The following is a 17,106-nucleotide window of genomic DNA, read 5'->3' as shown; positions in this document are numbered from 1 at the left end:
TTTATTTTATATATTATCTTCATTTAACGTCTGCCCAAGTATAAATATACGATGATACATTAATATTTTAGCGAAGCATGGCCACCCTGATTACGATAATCAGTAAATATCAGCACACGCTCTTTGAAACAGACTAACTTTATTAAAACTCAGCCAAGCGACTTGATCTTTTTTGAAAAATTAGAAAGATTAGATTACTGGATGACGTGTAAAGATAATTTGAAGAAATAGCAATATGGTTGGAATTGCGAAATAGGAAGTAAAGGTCACTTTTTACATCTTTTTTATCTGGGCCTGTAATAAAATTTAAACAACACATTATATCAGTCAAACTAGACTGCGGATTTCTATGTAAATTCATATTTCTGAGAATGTAATTAAGAGAGAAGAACCTAGTTAGAAAATTGTTTTATCTAACATGTATTAGAGAAATCATAGTACTTTGAATATTTTAAGTATTTTTCATATTATTATATATATATTCTATTTTGTGCAATTTTACACTTTTAAATTTCCTCTAAATGCGTGAAAATCCGTAGTCCAGTTACAGATATGCTGAACATTTTATCGAAATCGGTTGATCAATGGAATCAAGTAACAGACATCGAAAGATATAAGAGTCTGTAGATTTTAGGCCAAAACTCGCGAAAACTGTGATTTCCACCATTTTTAACCGTTCGTAGCTCATACGGACGTCAGCCGGTTCCGATGAAATTCACAGCATGTATGTAACTGACATAAATCTTCGAAATGTATTCTTGAAATTTTCATACCAGGTACCAATAAAAAAAAAATTGTAAAAGACGATCTTTCCTATTTTCTTCGCGATTTCGACTAATTGCGATTTCTTCGAAATCTTTTCACGCTTGGTCTATTAAATTAATCCTTCCAATTTGTCGAAAAAGAACAAAAATAATCAGTCATGTCACGTTGCAGTGCTAATGAAGTGAAATTTCAAAATGTTTCATGTAGCACGTACAATATGGACATACAAGTTTCCTATTGAAAATGTCAAAATACTATCGCGAGCCATCCTATGAAAACTTTATATCACGTACGCTGTTCCGCTTATCGTGGTCAATTTAATTAATACGAAGCAAAGGATCGTGAGATCATCTTGAATCAGAAGCCACGCGGAAATTGGCAAGCGTGGACGGAAATTCGGGACGATAAATCGAGACGAGAGTAAGGAAATTGAAGTAGAGCTGAAGCAGATACTAGTTGTGTGGAGTAGAAAGAATTCCAAAATGGTAGATAATGATACGAGGAAAACCAGGTTACTCAATTATCCCGATTAGTCGGCTGTAACGTCTTCGAGGATATCGCTAGTTAATTATCGAAGTCCACGAAAGCTTAACTCGACGAGGATAAACAAATGTTTCATATGGTCGACTGGAGATAATTAATTTTCCTTAATCATGTTCGTCGAGCCAGCAGAAACTGGTGGGTTGTGTCTAGCGGAAGGCAACTTGGATCTCTTCGTCGCGCCGCAGGAAAATCTGTGATCTTCTCTCCGCGTTTTTCTTTTTGTCCCTTTTACGTTCGATGGCGGATCAGTATTTCCCAAGTGGCGGATTACAGGCCAGGCGCACCAGGAACTGCTAGACGAAGGTACGAGCTGCTTGGAAGCTGCATTAGCTTGGTAGCTTGTGGAATAATCCGCTTGAAAAGGACCTATTCCGCGTGGAAGCTCCGGACGCACAAAACGCCGAGGAAACGGCAACCCCTCCTTATGAATTATTCCATACCTTTTCTTGTATTTGAGAATTAAAGCACCAGTCTGTAGCCTGGCAGCTCTTGACCATAATGTCGAGTTCTATCAAATGTTCCATATTCTTCGACCGACTACAATTTCGGATAGAAATAAATGAACAGATAGTGGAAATAAATATCGCTGAAACATCGTTAAATTAGGCCGCAATGGTTAGCTCGTATTTTTGAAATTGTTGAGATTTTACTGCCAAAGCACTTGTCGATTGACGCTTATTTTACATAATTTCATCAATTTTGTCTTGTGGAATTAATCGATCTAATAAATAAGCGACTAGAAAATACGGCTTGTTTATACAAGAATGTAAACGTGTAATTATAATAATTAGGTAAATAATAATCCATTGCCCTGCAAGGATATATAATAAATAAAACTTAACATATTGTTGACCGGCAATTTTACTGAGAATTTATCTCACGTCACCGACTATTATTCCGTAATTGGATGTGAAAGTAAAACAATATAAATAAACTTAAATAAATTTTAACTAACTTTTAATATTTCTTTTTCGTATGATAAACAGTGTAACAATCACTTGCGTGTAATGGTGCACAACAGCTTTTGCGGTCGGCAACGTTGAGCCATGAAAATACGAGTTAACTCGTGACCGGTCAAAGATGTGTTAAGTATGTAACAATAACTGTAATTCGATTAAAATTTATTAATATTTACTTCCACCTGTTCGCTTGTCTGCGCCACCGAGTGTACGTGTCTGACTTGAACGTATTCCATCTACTTGTGTTTCGACGAAAGCAAAGAGCTTCATATCGCAACAAACTGTTATATGAAACGAATTGAAAATTTGATTTCGTTTGAAGGCAAAGGAACATTCTATCTGCTGCGTATGTATCGAGTTAACTTTAATGATCCAAAGCCAGAATTTCCAGGAGGAATCTCGTATCGTATGCAAATGTGACCACATTTGTTACAAACGTGAACTAACAAGCGCGTTGTAACGTTAAACTGGTTGCATAATGCAGACGTCTGATATCCGATACGAACATTAAGCAATAGTCGGTGGTTTAATTTTCGAATAAACAATGTGAAAAATTTCAATAAATTGGTTTTATGCTCCTGGTCAACGGAATTGCTCTGGCTGGCTGAAATTTCGCGTCGAAATCGCCACATGGAAATGTTCGTGTCTCTTCGAACGGTGGTCAGGTGTCTGATATTTAGAGAGGTACACGAAAGGAAAATAACGTGAGATCTCGAGTATCGATCGAACGTGAAATTCATGACGACGACGTGGAAAGTCTTTGGAGAAGAATAAGGAACACATTGGCCATGATGGTACCGGAAAGATGGAAGTAGAAGAATCTAGTGAAGAATCGGTCACGTCTAGAAGAAGTGGCGCGCGTGAATTGACCGCGCAAAGTGGCCGTTAAAAGTGAGAAACTGTGTCCCGATTCTCGAAACGAACAATCAGACGCGAAGGCTAATTACCGTGGCACGAAGCGAATGAGATTAATATTGGGTCAACACTGAGGATAACTATGGAGTTTCAAAGAAAACAATTTCGCGAATTTATCTCGGCGAAAACAACTTGTCGCGAATCTAGATTAAAATTACAATTACAAGAGGGCGAGAAAGACGGGCACTTAATTGATTTTAAATAGCGTAAGAAAATTAGACAAGTTGAGAAATTAATAATATGCCCTGAAACACCCGTAAAATCTAAATTGAATATTGAAATTAAATAAGAACAAATTTAATAGTAAAATTAATAAGATTTTTATCATAAGATTTTATCTTTATTTTTTAAAGGAAATAATAATTCTTACGAATCCGGCTATCTTAAACGATTTACAGTTAATCAAAAACTAATATCCCATAGCAATACCTATTATCTCTTTATAGAATCAACATATAATATATTTTAGTTATTCGTTCGAAAGTTGATATTATATTAAAATCTGAAATGCGATTCATCGATATATCTACTGGTTGAATTAACCGCGATACAAAAGAACCTTTCTTATCTGATCCGTATTTCAGAGACCACGTAGATTGCAGATAGTCCGGGAATGAACAACTTTTCCGGACAGTTTCGTTATAGATTTTATTGAAAAATTGTACCGTAACTTGTTTCATTCTTGCAGACGCCAATATATATGGTTGCATATCGATTAATTATTTAAGACGAATATTATCATGTCGAAATAACGATTTTTACTTGTAATAAACAAACACAATTTCTCTCTATAATTCTGTAACAATATTATATCAAGAATAAGCATGTATTAGGTCGTCCGAAAAGTTTCTTTCCTTTTAAAAGGAAATAATGGATGCATAACGATTTTCGTTTTATATTATTTCATCGAATTACGTATGATTTTGTTCTATCAAAATAAAGATCACAACGTTCGACAGATTAGGTTTCATGTTTGTATGAAGATGCATCGTTGTAAAAGACGTATCTGTAAAAGAAAGACACTTTTCGAACGATCTAATATTACGATACTTTTGAGAATGTATAAGATTACTTCTATAAAAAGACACCGATTCTTCGATCTAACGCTATTCCATTAAAAACGCACGCTTCTTCTCGAGAAGCACACACTTGTGGAGATGAAGCTTCGAACGAAATTTATTTCATTGACCCAGCAAAGAATGAAAGTTCACTTCCTAACACAAAATGTTCCGCGATAAACTTCCAATCGTTATCTCTTCGTTCATGAAACTTCCGAAATTTCCATTTCACGTGACGAACATGATCCCCGGGGAATATCGACGATAGAATCATCGATACGAGTAGATTTACACCGTAGAAAATAGCGTGATAGACATTGGAAGGTGGGAAAAGTAGTTTTTCGTTGCTATTTTGACGATTTTACCTACAGTTCGCTATTTATCGACTTTCAATTCGGAGGAAGGGGAGAGGTCTGTTCACGAGGGTGGAATGGTACAGCTTCCGGCGAAACGAAATAAGGAAACTGGGTAAATCGAGTTCCTTAGAGGATTCCCACAGACTCACGCGTATCTGCATCAAATTACTTTAATCGACAGGCTTTGCGGTTGAATGAAAGGGGATAAGTTCTTTCGAACTTTACAAGCAAGCAACGGTATCTGTGTAATTTTAAAACGAAAAAAAAAGGATACGGCAGAAGCTTTACACTGGAGCAAACTCGTCACTGGGCTTCTTTAATTAGTTAATACCACGAGGACGTTTTCGAGATGAAACGGAATATTAGCATATCTTGCGAAGGCGGGAAAAAATTCATTAAAAGTTGCGCACTTTAACCTCTTTAATTATCCTCTAACAAGATGCATCGTTTTATGGCGTCTGAAAAGATCGGTAGAATTTTATAATATTTGTTTCACACGGGTAATTACAAAACGAAAAGTTCAGATCTTTTTCGAGGGTATTAAGTAGCTTCGTGATGTTCAAGAACAAATAAATTTTAGGACTATTTTTTTAAATAACAAATGCTTTTTCAATAATTGCGAAATGAAAAGTCTAAATTCGAACTACATCGAGGTGTCTACTTTCTGGGGAATTTTATAGAGGAAGCAATCATAGGGCGTCTGTTCGTTTTACACAGTTGAAAACGAAATGAATTGTAATGGAACAACCGATAATTAGAGAAAAGAAACGGGCGATTTTCAGTTTACAAAGAGGTTCAAAGCATTTAATTCGATCCGGTATTAAAGGCTGCGAAATTGTCGATAGAAGCTAACTCGCCTGGATTAAATGCAACGTTTACTGTACAGTACCTTCGCAAATGAAAACGATCAGTTTTAATTAAATACGATTCATTACGATCGGAATGCCAGAAAGGAAGGAATCAGAGCCATTTCATAATTGTGTAACGAATAAAGATTTCCTAGTTTACCTTTGTCCTCCTTGTCGGAAAAATGCTCCTGAGTGTCGACGAAGAAATATATTTAACGAAAATATTAAACATTATTAAATCTGGAGGAAAGGTTCAAAGGAAACATGCGATTAATTTAACGTCGATTAGATTCCTTCCTCGCTCATTTACTCTTTCTCTCTCCCTCTCTCTTTCTCTCTCTTTTTCTCTCTACCAGCCTCTTATTTTTCCTCCAAGTTGCAATGTTTTCTTCCTCTACGGTGCGTCAAGCTGCAATTATAACGAACAATATGCCCAAGCATACGAGTTTTTTCTCTGATACTGTACACATCCTCCACCTTTCCACATCGAGTAAATAAAACTCGAGTTCAATACACGAGTTCAATAAACTTGAAAGATAGCGGATTTTATTGCAACGTTTGATAGGAATCTGAAATATCTGACTGCGTTTGTACACACGCGGCATACTGATTAATGATGATAATTCGAACTAATCAACATATTCCCATGTCGTGAAAAACAATCAGCGCAAATATACGTGCAATATTAAAATTTATTATTCGATGCAACTCTAATGAGCAAATCAATACTTTCTATTCGATTGCCCCGACTTTTGACCAACTTCTAAAGACCCGCCTTTCCTTTTGACATATTTTCGAGCAGTAATTAATCGTGAGACGAAGACCTCTGATCCTGCTCTCGATCGATAACCTTCCCACTAAGCAGAAGAATCAAGGTTCTTCTCCGTGATATTTCATTCCCTCTGCTCTCTCCCTCGCGCGTCAGCTGTTCTGGTCGGGTTCCACCGGAACCGTATAATTTTTCTGTGGACCAGTCGCGCCATCCAAAAGAACGAGCATCACGTAGTAGAGGCTCATCAGGAAATTCTCTTCGTAGATAGGGGAGAAGGTCTTTCATCGTTTGTGCGATGAACGATCCACAGTCTATATCCACTAATATCAGAATCATGGCGTGTAGCTAGTGGATAAAGATTATACGGATAAAGATCGTCAAGACACGGCTAAGATTTTAATTTCTTCGTGATACGTGTCTCGCATCGAACGTATACTGGCTCGCGAAAGTATTAATCGAACTTTCGTGGAGACTTATTTCGAATGTACTACACTGGCTCGTAGAGTATACTTTGATAAATATATTATCTGTGTTATACGAAACTTGTTGGAATGTAATGAGATGTAATGAAACACTATTATCATGATTCGATAACTAATCGTATATTTCGAGCATGTTTATGAAGAGTATGCTTGTAGTAAGTATTTTCCAACTTCTACGTACATTTACAAATTCATTTAATACTTCATCGATACAATCGCTGTAAATGTGTTTCATTGTGGTTTCAACGAAATTTCAAAATGTGTAGATTATTTCCTGTCGTTGTTAAAGATAATGAAAAACAATTGTTCGTACGAAACATGCGTTTCTGGTGGTATCGCACGTGTGAAATGCAAATCGATTCTATGCAGAGACATATAAAGCACTGTGCTAATTACGCTAAATCCTACACACGGTGCATAGGACAGATCAGCAGCTGTGTCAAAGTGATATTGCTAAGAGATATTTGTTACATGATCGATAATTACCTCGTTAATGAGAAAATCGGATACGACGATCAACTGGTAGCTTTTCCTATCAATAATTGCTTTTTCCAGAAGATTTAATTAGTAACTTTCAATAATACGACGAAAGTACTAAAGCGGCGCTAAATGGGCGAAAAGTCAACTCTAGTAACAAGAACGTGACAGGAAAATTCAATGACCGGTCGATCAAAATCGAGTTTGTCGTCTGAAACGCGTTCCCTTTTTGATATTTACCTTTATCCTTATCGGCGAGGATAAATGAAATTTCTTTTTTATCGCGTCTTAAATACATTAGCGATGCATTCTTTTTAATTACCACGAGCTTGTTTCCGAATTCAGTTACTCGAATGACAATCAATGGATTAAAGCTCTTTGCCAGTCGCCGACAACATTATAACGCAATTCCCTCGATAAAGTAGCTGTCATTCAGCCGCTTGTACCTCGTAGACGATGAATCGACAGAATTTAACGCCTTTGCCGAGACAGTAATGTAATTCGTTAGTTTAGTAACTCTATTCTTTCGCGGACGTGAAATTATTTACCTGAAATATGAAATTGCTAATTGGGAAGAAGATAGATGTAAAAAGAAGGTTCTGTATTTATAAATTAAAGGACCCCTAAGATAAACCCAAGAAAAAGAGAGAGACAGACAGACAGAGAGATAAGTAAGAGAAATCTAACCCAAACCTAACTCTTATAAATGTTTCTTCTCCACCCATATTTAATTACTGTTCGAAACACTCGAATTTTGTAAAATGACATGCTCGTTGTAATAAATAATTCTTATCCTTCGGCATCTTTAACTTCTGTTTAATACATTTGAACGTATTTAAACAAAATATTCATTACTCTTATACTTCAGTATCTTCAATTTGTGTTCGATACATTTCAATTTTCTTATTTACACAATATTCATTATAATACATAATACTAGTAAGTGTCTCTGTAATTATATCGCAGAAGAAGTATATTTAATAAGATCGTGATGTTGTGGATCTTATGATGACCGTGTTTACAGCACCGTCAATTTTTATTCAACAACAAATGAAGATATAGGTCGTTCATGATATCATGTTCGTAAAATTTTGCATAGATATTCATAGTTCGTTATTAAAACAGATTCCTCCTTTTCATCTACATATTTTTCCCTCGTTATCCTACTGCCATCGGTAAACAGACGAATGTTCAACGATGTTATGAAGAAGTATGATATGCCGAGGAAAACACGGAAATATAAAACACGCGCGCGTTATTTTTAAATGAATATCACGAACGTGTTAGTGCGCGTAGGTGCTTCCGGTAGTTGATATCAGCTGGATTTATTACCAGAAAATGACGTTGGAAATCTCGGCGTTGCAGTGATTAGAAAGAATAGTCTCAACGAAACTATTTCTGTCGAAGAACGAACCTCTGCCAATGTTAGTTTTTCCCCTGCTTTAAACCTATACAGCCATTAACGAGAGAATCTCGGAGTAGTGCGAGTTAAGGGATGAACTGAAGTGAAAAGTTTTCAGCGGGATTGCAAATTTTATTAAATCCAAAGCAAGGTAAAAAGTTTCCAATATATCAGGGCTATTATACCGCGAATGGTAGTACAGACGTGCTGCAATTCCGCCTCTCTCTTTGTATACCTTTCTTTATTACTGATCTTTAGCATCGTTAGGCTATTTTTTTATCGATGGAACTACCCTCTTTGGTGTTCCTGTTTCTTTATCATTAAAACTTCAGTTTAGTGTTCTCGTCCAGTCTTTTCTTCTACCTCCTTTTTCGTATTTTCTTCGGTGATATTCTTGATCTATTCTTATTCTTCGAACTTTATATCAGTTTCGTTTTTTATTACTAGAATTTCTCTTAATATCCTTAACATTCTTTTAGTCCTAGCATATTCTTTTTTCGACATTCTTCGTTTAGATTGTGAAACTACTTTTTAACGTCAATTTCTTTTCCCCTGAGTGTCTCCCTTTTGTTTGATAGAATCTGCATCTCTGATAGCGAAAATCGTTCTACGTTCCAAATAAGGTGCCGATAGCCTGTTTATTTTACTAATCTGGGATAGACACTGTCTGTGAAAGTAGGTGAAACTACTAAGAATCCCCCGGAAAGTTCCACAGTGATCAAGTGGTCGACAATTTTGGTGAAAGTAAGCACTAAATAACCACGAAATGGACGTCGTCCACAGAAGATGATTTGTCAAGGAAATAGTTGCAAGTTTACACGGCAGCGTCTGCAGAGAGATTGCTCGCGAGACGACAGATAATTCTCCGCCATCGATGTAGGTAGTGGACATTGTCCAAGAAAACAGTTGGAGCTGGAAGTGCACCCTCGAGGCATTGAGCCATGGAACGATTTTAGTGAAGGTGACCGGTAACTGAAGTTGCTGATCAATGGAACGAACATTGCCCAGGGCAGAGATTCGAGTAAGGGTTAGTTATTACAAGTTACTAGAGAGAATAGCTTCGGACAGTTTAGCTGATTTACAGAGAAAAATCTGACAGACTCGAAATTTGCATTCGATCCCAATGACAAGACTTGGATGAAACTTTGTAGGCTTGAAGGACAGATACATTTATAATTGCACATCTTTTTTAGTCGCGATAACTCGAGTTCAAGGGGTGAAGCCAGAATACAACACGAGAGGAGAACATTTTATTAACAAAACTTGAGTGCTATTTAACATCTCGGAAGTGAACGTACAATTTTCCAAAGTATACAAAGAACCACGATCAGAAATTTTATTCAGAAATGAATTCGATGGTCCATTCCGAAAGTAAAATAATAATTTTTTATTAGAAAGAATAATGGAACAGTCCGTCCATAGTTCGACCCGATTGTGTACATTTGCAAAGCAGAGTTTTCCATAAAAATGCGGCAATCGAGAGATGCGCGATCATAGCCAAATAGATTTGAAATTGATATGGAAACGGAAGGTTTCCGTTGCAAATCATGTTAGCTCAATACGTTTATCAGCTGACTGACAAATTCTGTGATCACTATCCGGAGAAATTTTCGCTCGTTCCAATAATCGTCGAAGATATAATTCTAGTTTGATTCCAATCTCGCGAATATTGCAATTTGGGAAACTAATGAAAGTGGAAAGCCTATAAAATCGTGTCGGGATATCGACGCGACAGGTGCTTGCCAATTTTAATGGTATATTTGCTCGGTTTGCTTCTATATGTTCTCTCAATTTCGCTATGACATCACGCAGAAATCAATTCCTAACGATCACCCTTTACATTGGCGCGGAAATTTTAATCGTACCCAAATGTATTTTGCACTTTAGAACTAAATTAAAATTATCCATGGACTTTTAAGAACTTTTTAGACTTCTTCGGCAGTTCGCAACTTTCACGAATTACTTTCGTAGGACGCTGAACTTCCACATCAGCACGGTACTTGTTCCTTTTCGTTCGGTTCATTTGCACACGAACTAATGAACGGAGATTTCGATTTGAAAGTTCAAATTCTGTACCTAATTGAAAAAGTTATATTCTGGAGATTGTCACAAAGTGGATAAAGTTTCTCGTTAACTTCGTACCTCAAGATATCCGTCGTGATGAGTTTTCACGTTGCCAGAAGGAAGAATGCGAAGTGGAACACTTCTGTAGCTAAAGAGTTACAGAAATGGTTGCAATACATTTGTCAAACCCTGATTCTTCTTCCTAGATACAATTAAACCACAAAGTCATAGAAAAATTATTAAATTCACGCCATTTACTTTTTTTTAATTTTTTACTTGGGAAAGTACTTTGCTATCAAAGATGGCTATAACGTGTCTAAAAGATATAAGCTATTTATCTCGTTAATTGCATAACACGATTTTTAAAACATTTTACTGTAACAAGAGACGGAGACAGTGGGATAATCAAACGTACAAATGAAATAAACTAATTTAATAGTATTTTTATGTTACTTGTATCAAACTATGTGTAGTATAGTGATTTTATTCATAAACTCACATTTAAAGGGAATATGCTTTAGTCTATCTCTGCTCACAATGCCTATATCTGCTATGTTAAGAAAAAAGTTTTATTATCAAATGACGACACTATGCATTTAAGGATTAATAATTTATACCCAAAAGATTACCTCGTGTACTAAGTGGTTTCGCATGTTCTTCTGCTTCCAGGAAGCGGTATTTACATCTTGCAAAACCCTTTAGCCACGCGAACTCTGCCTTAGAGCCCCGCTTTGTGGAGCTTCGCGCGAACATTCCATAAATTACAGACCAAAGAAAACAGCCTGCCTTGAAAAACTACGAAACCAGCGCCATTACGTTTCTATAGTGTATCGTGCATTTACTCGCCTCAAATAGCTTCGATGCATCGTAGTATTTTATCTACGAGCGTATTACGAACGTATTACGAACGTGTATTGAGAATATCTCTTTCATATCAGAAAATTTTCAGCTTTTACACACCAAGGAAACGATCCACCGATGCAATTTCTGTGACACAGAGACGATCGTCGTTAGGGAGAAGTTAAACGATCCCATAGCTCGTAAAAGAATATAACAGAGAATATGGTCGATAAATATACGTAAAGTGAATTTCGGGTCGGATCTTCTCTGTAATCGTTAACTCTTAACAGTCGTCCATTTCCTTCGACGCGGTGATGTATCGTTCATCTTCTTCGTTAGGACGACGTCTCGCGACACTGTACATGGTTCTACAAATCATTATAATTCGACACAACATTTGCGAACTTGCGTGAATATTCCATTCAAAACGCTTTAAAGTTTAAGGGAAGCTGAGACATTGATTAAAGGTACACAAGCTGTGGAATATCACCGCATCGCAAACGTGGAAATAGTATGTTCATCTATCGAGACTTAATGCTAGTTCATCCGCAAACACGACATCGACAATACATCAGGAACTTTCTTCTAAAAGAGCACGCTTCAAACTCACAAGTTCCGACCAGTAAATAATTAATGGAACCTAAACCATAGCTTGGACTCTCCGAATACCAATTTCTGGTTATCCCGAAATTAATGGGCCACCATTCGGTTTCCATTGCAATATCATCCGCAGTACAGAACGCTATGAGTGTCTTGGAGCTTCTATACAGGCATTGGTTTCTACATACATATGTATGTTATTGGTTAAAATGTTCCCATACGCTGGTGCGTAAAAACAAACTTGAAGGTATTTCATTTGTGGTTCCTCCTAATATAGTTATTACCATTATACGTACACGTTGCGTCGATACGATTGTCTTATTTGAAATTGTACATCTTTTTTCATTGGAAATGTCTTCCCTTCGTATTAAATATAAAAATATTTATTCCAACGCATTGTCCATTGGCTTGTTAAAATGAATAAAAACAAAAACGTGACAATTGTATCAGCAGGAATCAATGTCGTTATTTAGCTCGTAGAATATACTTGAAATTAATCAATATATTTTAATACCGTTGTTATCTCTCGGATTTAACTCGTTCTAAGAAATAACATCACATATTTGTCCATTAGTTTCTATAAGGTTTTCATCTGGGAAATGTTCTAATGTTTGTACACAGAGAACCTCTAAAATAAGCACATCTCTCATACTCGAACTAATTTTTTACTATTCTAAAACAGAATTACAGTGGAGTATGTTAGAACGAATATAATTGGTTTTAGAGCCTAATTCAGCTATTCGTTCCAGATCGGCTAGAAAACAAATTCACCATTCAATACACATAAGATAGAAATACTATCGAGTTAGTTTATTAATTTTTCTGTATCGTATTAAACTGGGCAAATTACGTATAACAGGTACAGAGAATCCAACACTCGTGAAAACGATAAATCAATATCGTAATATCAGCTGCTTTTATTGCGTACTGATTCTATACATCAAACCAGATAATCGCGTTTAAGAATAAAAGAATAAAATCGGGTTTTTCGCACGACTGGTCGAATTTGGACGAGAATGAATATGCGCGGCCCATTAGAATGGATCGTTGAAACGTCGTTACACATACATCGTCCATTTTTCGGCCACACTTCATCGGCAATCGGTTTCAGTTGGTTGATCGTGGCACACCATAGAATATGTATATGACAGACGTATTTTTACAATGTTAAATCTGTGCACCGCAATCGCCATTTCGCTCGTAGCGAGTACAACCAGGATTATCATTATTAAAAAATTACATTTAGTCGCGTCCCGCTGCGTTATATTTACAACATGACACCTGTTACCCTCTGTCGCAACGAATTCACGGCATTTCAGTCCGAAGCAATTTCGAATAATCACTTTCAGCGACAGGGCGGATAATATTTGTATAACGTCATTAACATCAATTATTGCAAATACTACTGCAACTATAAATGCAATGACAATCCTTTTAATTCCATGTGTGAGCTATGGTAGTAGGGCGATTTTTAAATGCGTGTCGATATTCCTGTGAAACAATCTTTACCAAATTTTGTGTATTTAACTTATGGAAAGAACAGTATAGTATAATAATAATAGTATAGTCTATAGAATTGTGCTTCACTTGCATACTGGAACAAGATGGTTTTACTACTACATTATCGAAGGGAGTCACATTTTTAATAATTATAATATTTCAAGTTCTATGACTTCTGTAATTGGATTATGTCAAACTTGACACATTCCCGTGAATTTACTTCAACTGGTAGAGTTCGATACAAGGTATACTCCTATCACGATCATTTCTCTTCGCGACCGAGAAATTCCAAAACCGCGATTCAATTTCACCCTACCATAAGAAGAGAGAAAATAGATAGCTTGGATGTCTACGATATTGAGAACAGATACATCTTATTCCGAACGTCGAGGGCATGATACTGGTGCCATTAACGAGTCTGAAACTGGCAGATTGAATGTTTCGATCGCAAGTACGAGAGTTATTTTTCAATTGCTCTAAGAGAACGTAATACGATAGTTCTCCTTTCATCTGGGATCGTAGACGATTAAAAAAACACTTTGAGAACTACATTTTTAACACGATACTTGTAACAGGATGATGAGAAGAAGAGGGCGGCATTTACAGTGTATCATTCAACAGGTCGAAATGTTCATACACAAGAAGGTTTAAGGCTTATTTTTCCATTCATAGACAATTTAATTTTGTGGTAAAAATTTATGAATTATAGATTTTTCTCTTTATTTTACGCGAACCTTGCGTTCCTCCTGAGAAAACAAACAACAATAGAATTTCCATTGTTATATATTTAATTTCTATTTGACTTAAAATGAGAAACACGAGATGTGAGTAGAATGAAGAGAAAATTTCATCGGCTGATTCATCGATCTGTGCAGCTATCAGTAAATTTAAAATGATTTTCGTATGACTATCTTGGATAAATATTTATTTCAAAAATAATTCGTGTAACCAACTATGTATATTAAAACATAAGCCTCGAATAACATTTTTCTAGATAAGTATTTTTTCATTATCTTCATGTCTGACATGTAATATATAAGATCCTATAAATATCGTTCACAGCTTTAACATCCTGTATATCCTTTCATACCATAGCCACGGTCGCTTTACGTTTCACTGACTGTTTGAAAACTAAGTTGGACTCTTTTAACGCATGGCACGAAACTCGTCATACGTTGTGTTCGCTTCAAACTCGTTCATGAAGTTCAGGCGTAAATCTAGTCTGATTCATGGGACATGGAACATCGCGCTGAAGCTGCAGAGATCTTCATAAAATTCTACAAACAGGGAATCGAAAGGAATATATTACCAGTCATGAAATCACGAAAGCGTGACGAAATCGTTGGAAATGTTTGTGAAATAACGAAGTTTCAGCGATTCTACGACATAGATAAATTAAACTCAGACGGTGCAATTTCTTTTGAACGCGGTCGATTTCGTTCCATTTCTCTTATTTATCAACTTCGTGAAATATCACTTCTGAAGACACCACGTTTAACTTCGCCGGTAACGAAGCGAGACAATACGTAGTTTCACAGACGGGAGAATCGTTATGGGAACCCATAAAGTTTCGAAGAATACGATCGTGCAAGATACGCGACTCAGCTCGTGAAATTTACACATACGTTCATCGATGGTATCGTTACTACGTATAAAACACTGTTTCCTAAGAAGATAAGAAAGTCCTTTGGAAATTAAACGATGTAGAACGAGATTCCATTAATTCATGTGTATCTGTGTTTTATTTCATTAGAAGAGCTAGAACTCTTTTTCAAGTATCGTTAAAGCGATATCGTTAGTATTCGATTAGTATAATCACACATCTATTACACATTTGAATCACATGGAAATTAAACTGACCAACTCTATCAACTTTCATCGTTTGAATTCTGAAAAAATTTTTCGATAACGATCGACTATATTGGTACGAAACTGAAAAAACTTTTAGAAATTGGAATTACGTATTCAGTTTGCCTTCAGAATTATTTGTTCTTTTGAATGGTGCGTATTTACATTATAAACCCGTACGTTATGATAGTAAATTTGGAATTATCTTTCTAACTGTACATTTTTATATTGAACCATTCGTTCATTTTACCATTAGGTAGTTGGAGACTGATGCTATAAATATCAACAATAGTAACATTTTTCCATGGAAAATTGACTTTCTAAAAAATTTGTAGCTTCTATGGTTAGTTACTTTTGTATTGATTTCTCGTCAGAATATGAAGTTTCGAAATAGCATCGACGAGCATTTTCGAGTCGAATAGTTCTCAATAGCGCCACGCAGCTTGATTTTTTACCACACTTGTCTCAAAAAATTTTTTAAATTACATGAAAACTCTGTTCTTTACTAGGTGTCTATAATATCTGACAAAAATCTTGTTTTTTTTTAATTTACAAAAAGGAGCTAGACAAAAACAATAAATATGATATTTAAACTGAGCCAGGGAGTAGGGAAAATACTAAGGGAGATTTGGTAAACAGACTTTTATACATCGAATTCCCTGATATCAAATTTCTGGAAAACTGCATATTATATGTATTTTAAAAATTTTTGTCCCGAATCCTCATTCAAACGCCGCACTGTAGAACTTGAGAACGTGGCCTGCGAACGTGCAAACGTGGCCCGCAAATTCTGATTTTTGTCCTAAATCCTCGTCCAAATGCCGTACCGTGCAACGTTCGAAGCTGTCGCTGTCGTTGAATTTATATCAATTTAAAATGGTAGAAAGGTCATATAGCAACGCGATCGATCTGATTAGTTTTTATTGTGCCGCGATTCGTTATCGAGCATCCAGATATGGACGCGTGGGTTTTGCATGGGACAAAAGGAACGGCGTATCGGAAAATGAAAAATGACACTATAGCGCAAGGCTTATTCCTTTCCATTTCCAACTAAAATATTTTCAATGATAAATATAGAAGAGACTTATTTAAAGACTTACGAAGATAAAAGGGAATAAAAAACCAGGATGGAAAGCAGAGTTAAAAGACAATTACACGAATATCATTCCATTATATTGCATTCTTGAATCGTTTCTCCAACACAAATGTTCTCTTCTCCTTTAAAAGGTTTTCTAGGATGTTGGCGTTTTCAGATCAGCAAGATACAACGTCGCAATTTGCAATTCTAACGTGCAATCTTCAACGTATATTATACTTCGTTAGTAAGCATTTTCGCTTACGTTCGTGTCTTATCTTTACAATCGCGTACAACGTTTACCCGTTTGCGCTAACTATAGTTACCCCTAATCTTCATGCTTGATCCCCAAGAACTCTGGTACCTCGTGTACACGCTGAGAGAAAATTTCATAGTTACGTTCCCTTTGTGCCTATCCAACTTTCAGCTGATTGCAAAAGAAATTGAAATTGAAAACGTCTGAAAATTGTAACACGCAGCGTGAATTTCCTTCTGGCAATTAACAAATTTTAATGAAACACGCCGCGTGGCAAGCCACGAAAAAACTACGTTCAAAATGTCTTCATGCTAATTTATCCTTGAGTATTATAGTTTTATCGTAG

At 36.1% G+C, this 17,106-nt stretch overlaps 1 long non-coding RNA gene across 1 annotated transcript; it reads right to left on the bottom strand.

Annotated features, from left to right (window-relative positions):
* Window positions 1-10,211: 10,211 nt before the first annotated feature.
* On the bottom strand, window positions 10,212-10,971 carry LOC139991349 (uncharacterized). Its single transcript, XR_011800803.1, has 2 exons — window positions 10,720-10,971; window positions 10,212-10,653 (listed from the first exon to the last, which is right to left on the bottom strand). It is a non-coding gene; the product is annotated as an uncharacterized lncRNA (long non-coding RNA).
* Window positions 10,972-17,106: the final 6,135 nt, after the last annotated feature.

The sequence above is a fragment of the Bombus fervidus genome, chromosome 10, assembly GCF_041682495.2.
Source record: "Bombus fervidus isolate BK054 chromosome 10, iyBomFerv1, whole genome shotgun sequence".
In the NCBI taxonomy this organism is placed as follows: Eukaryota; Metazoa; Arthropoda; class Insecta; order Hymenoptera; family Apidae; genus Bombus; species Bombus fervidus.
Note: the sequence above shows the minus strand (reverse complement) of the source record. Positions and strands in the feature narration are given on the sequence as shown.